Source organism: Pinus tabuliformis, chromosome Q (assembly GCF_031772625.1).
Source record: "Pinus tabuliformis cultivar Carrire ecotype Pingquan chromosome Q, CPIR1, whole genome shotgun sequence".
Classification (NCBI taxonomy): domain Eukaryota; kingdom Viridiplantae; phylum Streptophyta; class Pinopsida; order Pinales; family Pinaceae; genus Pinus; species Pinus tabuliformis.
Window position 1 is genome coordinate 1,357,697,368 of NC_142296.1, and position 9,687 is coordinate 1,357,707,054.

The following is a 9,687-nucleotide window of genomic DNA, read 5'->3' on the forward strand; positions in this document are numbered from 1 at the left end:
TCTTCGCCAGCCTGATCCACATTCCTCCTCTCCCTCCTCCAACCCTTTTCACATCCTTTCTCTTCCTGAGGATCCCCCTTCTCCAGTGATTCAACCTGTCCCTTCTGACTCTCCCCTTCCCCTGACCATCTCCTCTTCCCTCCCATCTAATCCCCCCCCTCTCAGAATCACTAGAAGCAATTCTAAGGAGCATGGTTCCACCCTTGACAACCAAAAGAAGCCTAGAAGAAAATCTGCCAAACAACACAGAGATGAAAATGCACAAAAAGACATAGCATTGGGTCTTCAGAACTCCATAGAATACTATATACAAGGGAAAATAGACAAGGACTTAGTAAATAAAGACCAGGGAGGTAGAGCGACTCCTCACATCTCTCATCTGAAATGATGAAAGTGCTCTCATGGAACAACAGGGGATTGGGGCACCTCTCCAAATCAAATTCCTTAAAAGATCTAATTATCCAAGAAAAACCAGAGATTGTTTTACTTCAAGAAACAAAACAGGGATAGGTAGAGATGAATAAAATTATTGAAAAGCATAAGCAATACAAAGGATGTGTGTGTGATTCTAGAGGGGCTTTAGGAGGAATCACCACGCTCTGGCATCAAGACAAATGGAACAATACAACAGAAACAGCAGAACAACATTGGATAAATATTGTTCTGAAGAACAACACGAACATTCAACAGCTTGTCATCTACATGTTTATGTTCCGAATCACTATAGAGACAAGGAAGTTTGCTGGAATTCCCTTAGCAACAATATAGCGGAGGAAGAGAATAGCAACATATTTTTAGGTGAAGAGTTAAATCTCATCCTGCATACTAACGAAAAACATGGAGGTAGCTTTACTCTTGATCATTTTAGAAATCAGCTGGAGAATGTAATGCAGCTTGGAGATCTTGTTGATATAATCCCAAAGAATCGTAAGTTCACTTGGAGCAATCGCAGGTTGGGGAAAAGAAATATTATGGAAAGGCTTGATCAAATCTTGGTAAATGTGTCCCTGCTCTCCACTTTTACAGCTATCTATGCTTCTATTCTTCCCTTTGTTGCTTTAGATCATTACCCCACTGCTTTAACCCTTGAATCCCACTGCCCCTGGGCCCTATCCCATTTAAATACAACCCTTTATGGAATGACATTGCAGTAGCAAAAGATCTAATCCAACAAACTTGGCATTAGCATGTTGAAGGCCCACCAAGTTTCATGTGGGAAAGCAAACTCAGGAACGTAAAGAATTCTCTCAAGGATTGGGCAAAAACTCAATATAAAGAACTGGAAGCAAAGAAGCTAGACGTGAAAGCTAAAATCAAAGATTTACACCATGTAATGGAAAATCAAGAGTATCTTCAGGTAGGGAAAAGCCAAGAAGAAAATCTCTACAGTCAATTATATAGTATCAGAAGAGAAGAGGAAGAAACATGGCGAATAAAATCAAGGCAGGTTTGGTTGAAAAGTGGGGATAGGAATACGACCTTCTTCCATAAGCAAGCAACAGTTAGACAAATTAGAAACAACATAACAACTATCACAGACAACACGAGCACTCAGCACAACGATCAAGCTGCTATAAAAAATGTGGCTTCTGCACACTTCAAAGAGCTCCTATTTGAAAAAGGGGAAGAAGAAAATTATGCTGATCTCCTACAACATATGCCAAATAAAATCACAATAGAAGCAAATGAAAGATTGACCGAAGAGATAATGGAGGAAGAAATCAAGGGAGCCATCTGGGGCCTCCAGCCTGATAAAGCTCCAGGATCGGATGGATTCCCAATTTGCTTCTATAGGGAGCACTGGGAAACTATAAAAAAGGATCTTATCAAGTACTTCAAATGGATACAAAGGAAAAATAAAATGGGAGGCTACACAAATTCAACCCATCTTGCCCTCATTCCCAAAGAGAACCGCCCCTCTAATTTTTCCCATTTTCGTCCCATATCCCTTTGCAATTCTTCATATAAAATCTTCATAAAAATCCTTGCTTCCCATCTCAAGCCTCTCTTGCCAATGTTAATCTCTGAAAATCAAGGCGCCTTCATGACCAATAGGTAGATTTCTGACTCCATCCTATTAGTTCAGGAAACCATCCACTCAAGCCACTCTAGGAACAAAAAGGGCTTCATTCTGAAATATGACTTGGCTAATGCTTTTGACAGGGTCCGACACTCCTTTCTATTTGCTACTCTTCAAAAAATGGGCTTCACTTCTCCTTTTATCAACCTCAGAAGAACCTGTATCTCTGGACCTTGGATCGCCCCCCTTATCAATGGAAGGCCCGGCCTTGCCTTTCAATCTTCAAGAGGATTGAGGCAAGGATGTCCTCTTTCTCCCTACCTATTCATTTTAATGGCTGAATCCTTCAGTTGTGCCCTCGACCACAAGCGGCAGGCAGGCCTAATTACCGGAATCAAATTTGAAGATGGAGTAAAAAACATTAATCACTCCCAATTTGCTGATGATACCCTGCTGATAGGAGGGGCGTCTGCTATAATAGCCCGAAGATTCAAATCTCTTTTAGATAAGTTTATGAGATACTTCGGGGGAATGATTAATAACCTCAAAAGTTGCATTTATGGTTGGAATGTTTTAGCTCAAACACTCCAAAACATATCCAACATCTTTAGGGTGCCGTGCAAGTTAAATTGGGACCACTTCAACTATTTGGGATTGCTAGTGAGCATGGGACGTGCTAGAGCTGAAATATGGGAAACAATGCTAGATAAATTGAAAATAAAAGTTCAAAAGTGGGGATCCCCCTGGCTCAACCCAGCTGGCTGATTGGTTCTCCTTAAATTAGGCCTTTCTTCTCTCCCTCTATATCAGTTCTCCCTAGCTCAGGCTCCAACCTCATTTCACCACAAAATGGAGAGTATTCTTAGATATTTCTTATGGCAGGGTGGGAAAAATGAAAAGAAAAAATATAACTTGGTTCGTTGGAAACAAGTTATTCAAAGCCAGGAAAAAGGGAGGCTTGGAATCAGATCTCCAACGCTCACAAACTTAGCATTTGGTGGCAAGATAGTATGGAGATTGCTTGAGGATGAGCAAGCTTGGTGGAAAAAAGTCATTGAGGCCAAATATCTCAACAGCCCTAGGCAACAACTTCTAACAAGTGAAATACCCGTCAGAAGTAGCACAAGCATTTGGAAACTTTGCAAAAAAGCCATCTCCTTTATGGCACAAAATGTCTCAAAGGTTCCCCAAAGGTGGCAGCAAAATCAACATTGGAGTCGATAAGATTATGGGAAACCAAGCAATCAGCAGTCGTCCAGGTATGGAACCAATTCTCTTCTTCCTTCAAAGCAAAGGAATATATCGCTTAAATCAAATTTCTCAATGGGATATAGATACCCAGGCTTGGAAGGGTTGGAGCTTCCCTCCCATCCCTGATAATCTCAAAGAGATCTTCAAAAATTTTCAGATCCATCTCCACAACATCGCGCCTATAACTAAAAATGACATTGATGGATTCTGTTGGGATCCCACGGGCTCCAGCTACTCAATACAAGCAAGTTATCATTATTTGTGTAACAGGGACCACCCGACTCCTCCATGGATGTATTGGAAAGCAGTCTGGAAATCTGAAGCCATCCCTAAAGTTAAATTCTTCATGTGGACCCTCTTAAAAGGGAAGATCCTCACCTCAGAAAATATGCAAAAGAGAGGTATTATTGGACCCTCCTGATGCCCAAACTATCATGAGGCTGAATGAGACTATTCATCACCTTTTCATCTCGTGCCCCTTCGCCATCTCTTGTTGGAAAGGCATAGCTTCAAATGAAACTTTCACCTGGAATTCACAACACTCCATCGGTGAAGCCTTAAGTAACTGGAAGAAAAGATATCCCTGGCAACCCAAGAAAAATAACATTGCCAAGAGGGTGTGGGATGCCCTCCCATATGCTCTCTTATGGAAAATCTGGATTGCTAGGAACCGCAAGGTTTTAAGAGATCAGGGAACATTAACCATACATCTTTGTAGTAAGGCTAAAAGCCTCGCAATAGAAACCATTGCTGCCAAAAGTGTAAAGAAAATCGATATGGCCAGCCTCTGTATCGAAGAGAGAGACTTCATTAGGAACCTGATAGACAAGCGCAGTATCCTCCCATCAGCAAACACCTTCAGTAGCTCAATCAACACCCTCAGCCACAATTGGAAAATAAGATTAAAGTAGGACAAATTTAATGAATGGCTTTGCAACAACAACACTCATACCCTCTTTTTTGATGGTGTCTCCAAGTCAAATCCGGGAGCTGCGGGGGCAGGGGGAATTATCTATACTCCCAAAGGAGAACCCTTAGTCACCTTTGAGTGGGGACTGGGAAATCTTTCAAATAATAAAGCAGAGGCTCTGGCTCTCTACCAAGGCTTATACCAACTTCAAATTCATGGAATCAGGAAAGCGTGGATTTTTTGGGACTCTGCTATTATTATAAGTCTCATGAACAGTAAGCAAAAAGCCTCCAACATTCTCATGCAATAGCTCATCCGCAGATGTCAAACCATTATCAGTCAAACTTGGGAGATACAATTTTTCCACATTCTCCGCACCTTAAATCGAGATGCAGACAAACTCGCCAGTAAAGCGTGTATCTGAACTAAAGGAAATATTCTCTGCAACAATAAGGATTCTTTTCAATACCTCCCCTGATCTCCCTCATGATTCGTGACAATCCTGTTGAGCTTGACAGTGGCCGAAATTTCAAGGCGTACCTTGACCAAATCCATTGCAATCCCGATGTGGTAATCTCTCTACCGCCGAAAATCTTGCCTCCCAATCCCACAATCTTCTCATCTACTTCGATATTCGGTTGCTCATGTGAAATCCGTGAATCTATTACCCCTTACAACGTGACTCTATCCTATCTCTCTTGCAGCCAGCTTTCTATAAATACCTGGACACCCCAACCTCAAGACTTCATCCCTATCAACGTTTTTTCCACCGTTGCTGCACTCATTTTTGATCTTAGTTGCTCCTCAGTGCTATCTGCCCGTGCCAGTTTCCCCTATAATCCTTCTTTCTACTATGTAATTTTTCTTACTCCTCTTCGTATCCCCTCCCTTGCTCATCTAATCGCTTCTGCTCTCCTTGTTTTTCATTGGACTTTGCTCCCTCCTTCATCTACTCCTTTTATTATAGTGCTCCCTTTGCTTGTGCTATTAAGGGTCAGTCCAATCCTACTCTTTTCCCAGCTAGCCTGTTCAGCTCTTCCAGCTGGCTTCTCTAGAAGCTCTCTTTGGCTTTTTCCCTGCTTCCTGATCTCTTATCTTTTCCCCTTCTCTGTTCCTCAGACCTTTTTCTCAGACTCTCTTATTTCGGTGGCATCTGCTACTTCTTGGCGCAGTAAATTTCAAGCGCACCTTCAGAATAGAGCAAACGCTTCTCAGATGGCTCGTAACAAGGATTGCCTTCACTGCCGGGATCTCCAGGAAGAACTAGAACAAATCAGGGTGCATCAGCGAGTTTTGAATGAAAATATTGATTCCTCCACTCGGATAATCAATGCAAAGTATGAAGTAGACTTAAACCTTTTTCTTCATCGTGTCTCTTCCCTGCAGGAGCAATTCAATGCTTTGTCCAACGTCTGCGCTCATATTCAAGAATCCATGGATATCCTCAAATATATGATGGAGAAGCTCGATGCTCCAAGTGCCAGTTGTTCCAGCATCAAAATCGTTGATAAGGAAAGCAAACCAGAAGAATCTACTGCGCGACAGATCAGACACATAAATATAGATTAGGATGTTTTGTAAAGTTTGTCTACTCCTCTTCCAGTTCGTCAGAATCTACTTTTATGTTGGTTTTCCTCAAGCTAGAAAATACAGTAAGTTATCAGAATGTTGTAATGTATTCAAGCTACAAGCTCAACCTTCGAGCTCCAATCATGTAACTCTGGAGCCTGGCCTCCTAAACTTTTTTGAATTATAAACAACAGCCGAAATTGTCAAAAAAAAAAAAAAACAATAAGGGAGGTACACTAGTATTATGGGGACCTAACATGTCCCTATCCTTCAAAAAATTGTTGTCCTCAACATATGGATGCTTTTGTATAAAATTCCCATCCTCCCATGTGGAATATTCAATGGGTAAGTTCTTCCACTTAATGAGATAATCTAAAATTGATCGATTCTGTAGCTGTCGAGGTATTTTTTCCATGAATACTTTAGGGTCCAATATGAAGTTTCCTTCATTTTCAAGTTCTGGAAATATTGTTTGAACTGGGAGCTTGTAACTAATAACATTCTTTAAGCATGGAACATGGAAAATTGGGTGTACTCGAGAAGATGCAAGCAACTCCAATTTGTATGCCATAGTACCAATATTTCACAACAAATTGTGAGGAACATCGTACTTGGGTGATAATTTTGTATCCTTATTGGCTTGCTTGAGGGACATTTCTTTGTATGGTTGTAGCTGTAAAATTACCCAGTCGCCTATGTCAAAACTTATTTCATTGCGATGTTGATCTTACTATTGTTTCATTTGATTCTGCGCTAGAGTGAGGTTATCCTTTAAGAGTTGGAGAACTTTTTGTTGATGCTCGATGTGATATTCCATTGATTGAACCTAAGAATTTTCTCTTAAACATGATGTTATGGACGGTGGATGATATCAATAAAGTGCTATAAATGGGGTCATTTTTGCCGCAATATGGAAGGAAGTGTTATACCACCATTAAGCTAGAGGTAACCACTTAACCCATTGTTTTTGTTTATCAGATATAAAGCAACGAAGATATCCTTACAAACATTTGTTCACTATCTCAGTTTGTTAGTCAGGTTGAGGATGACATGGTGATTTATGAACTAATTGAGTACCAAGACAAGGAAATAATTACATCCTAAAATTTCCAGTGAAAATTAGATCTTTGTCACTTACAATAATCTTTGGGTTTCCATGTATCCTTTGAATTGTTTCCATAAATGCAGTAGCAATAGTACTGGCTTTAAAAGGATGAGATAATGCACAAAAGTGTGCATACTTGGTAAGTCTATAAACTACCACCATGATGACACTCTTTCCTTAGGATTTGGGTAAACCTGTGATAAAATCCATTGGGACCTCCTCCCAATGTTGAATTGGAATGGCTAAAGGTTGTAACAAACCTTGGGTCTTAATTGTCTCAACTTGATTTTGTTGGAAAACCAAAAATTCTGCCACAAAATTCTGAATATCATATTTAAGGGCATCCCTAAAAAATTCCTTCTTGACCCAATGGTAAGCTTTTAAAATTCCTGAGTGCCCTCCTAAAGGAGAGGAGTGCAATTCCAAAAGAATATTTTGTTTAAGTTGGGAATTCTTACATAAATATAAGTGGCCTTTGTATCAAATGTAATGGGATATTGCTGCAACTTTTGCATGAGCATCCACATGTCTTCTTCATTCTTCCATAACTTCCTTACTTCAATTATCCAATCAGGTTGGATAACAGAAATGGAATAGAGAAATGTTTCCATGTCCTCATCCCTTCTTGTGAGTGCATCTGCAACAACATTTTTCTTCTCTTTTTTGTAAATGATTTCAAAGTCCTAACCCAACATCTTAGTGAACCATTTTTGCTGCTCTTCTAAAGATAATATTTTTTTCCTAAAAGTATTTAAGACTATCATGATATTTTTTTATCTTGAAGTGTCTTCCCATTATGAAACGACGTCATTGCTTCATAACATGTAATATTGCCAGCATTTCCTTCTCATAAATAGGTTTGTGTAAATACTCTCCTTTGATTGGATGACATTCAAAAGAAATGGGTCTTCCTTATTGCATTAAAACAACACCAATTCCATTTTCTGACGCATCACATTCCACCATAAAGGTTTTTGTGAAGTTTGGGGAAGCTAAAACCAGAGCTTGGCACATTGCCTCTTTAAGATGTTCAAAGGACTTAGTTGTTTTTGGAGTCCAAAAAAATTCATCTTTCTTCAGTAATGTTGTTAGACGTGTTGCTATTTTCCCATAATTCTTAAAAAAATTGCAATAATACCTTGTCAACCTGAGAAGTCCTCAAAGATGCTTTAGTGTTGTGGGGATTTTTTATTTCTTGATGGCTTTAATTTTGTTAGGATCTACCTTGACACCCTCATGAGATATAATATGACCCAAATATTCCACCTCTTGTGCCCCAAAGAATCACTTGGAGGTTTTTACATACAATTGTTTGAGTGCCCTATGAACATGTTGAACATGATCCTTCCAAGACTTCTTGTAGATTAGTATATCATCAAAAAATACTAACACAAATTTCTAAGGAAGGGTTTGAAAATGGAATTCATCAAAACTTGAAATGTGGAAGGTGCATTAGTAAGGCCAAAAGGCATGACCAAAAATTCATAATGACCTTCATGGGTTCTGAATGTTGTTTTCAAAATGTCTTCAGTCTTCATTCTAATTCGATGATATCCTGAATGAAGATACAACTTGGTAAAGTAAATTGTTGTTCGAAATTAATTAACGGAGCAATGAAATACACAAAATATTGCGGAAACACAAATAAAAAATTTCATAGAACAAGACAGACATAGATATACGTGGTTCACCCAATTTGGGCTATGTCCACAAAGAAACAACCAATCCTTCCTTTTATATTTTCCAACAAAATGAAGAGATACAACCTACAACAGATCTGTTGTAATTTCCTCTTCGCTATCACACAGTCTCCTCTCTCTTTCTCTCTTAGAATAATAATACCCATCTGCAATACAATTATCTCATATAAATCAAGGGGTTGCCTTCTAGGGCAAAAAATCCTAAATTAAACATAACTTCTACTGTCATATCATCCTCCTAATGAACGACCTAGATTGACTACGAAATTACAATATTTTACAAGAAAATTTTCATCTATTTTTAGCTTCGAGGGGGTTGCCCCCTAACCCCCACCAAGGGGGGGCTCCAAAACATGCAGTCCCCCCAAATCCCCTAGGAAATAATAGTGGGGGGAAAATCCCCCCCGGGACCCCCCCATCGAGGATTGGGATCCAAACGCAACTAAAACAAGACCTTTGAATCAAGAATATACTCAGGCTCCACATCCAACAATTCATCAATGATAGAAATGGGGAATTTATCTTTAATAATGATCTTGTTGGTCTCCCTATAATTTTAACACATATGCCATGATCCATCTTTTTTGTGTACTAATATTATTGGTGCATAGAAGGAACTTTGGCTAGGTTGAATTATACCTACCTCTAGCATTTCTACAACCATACATTCAATTTCACTCTTTTGGGCATAGGTATATCTGTAAGGTCTGAATTTTGGAGGAATTCTCACTAGGATTAAGTGAATAACATAATCATGATCACGAGAAAGTGGGAGGCCTTTGGGAGTCTCAAATACATTGTAATTATTGTCCAAGATTCTTTGGAGATTTGGAGAAATAGATGATTTTGATGTTTGAACATCTAGTGAGAATTATTGTGCAAGAATGTCTCATTGTTCTTTCTTCAAAAGATTTGTCATGTCATTAGAGATTATTATATTCCTTGGTTTCCCTCCAATGCCCCTTAATTCAATTTCATTTCCTTCTCAGGAAAATCTCAGGAAGAGTTCTTGAAAATTAAAATATATCGTCACCAAAGATTTTAACCATTGGACTCCTAATACAACATCAACACCACCCATTGGAATGGAAATCATTGGAATATTCAATATATATTCCCCCATGGTTACATT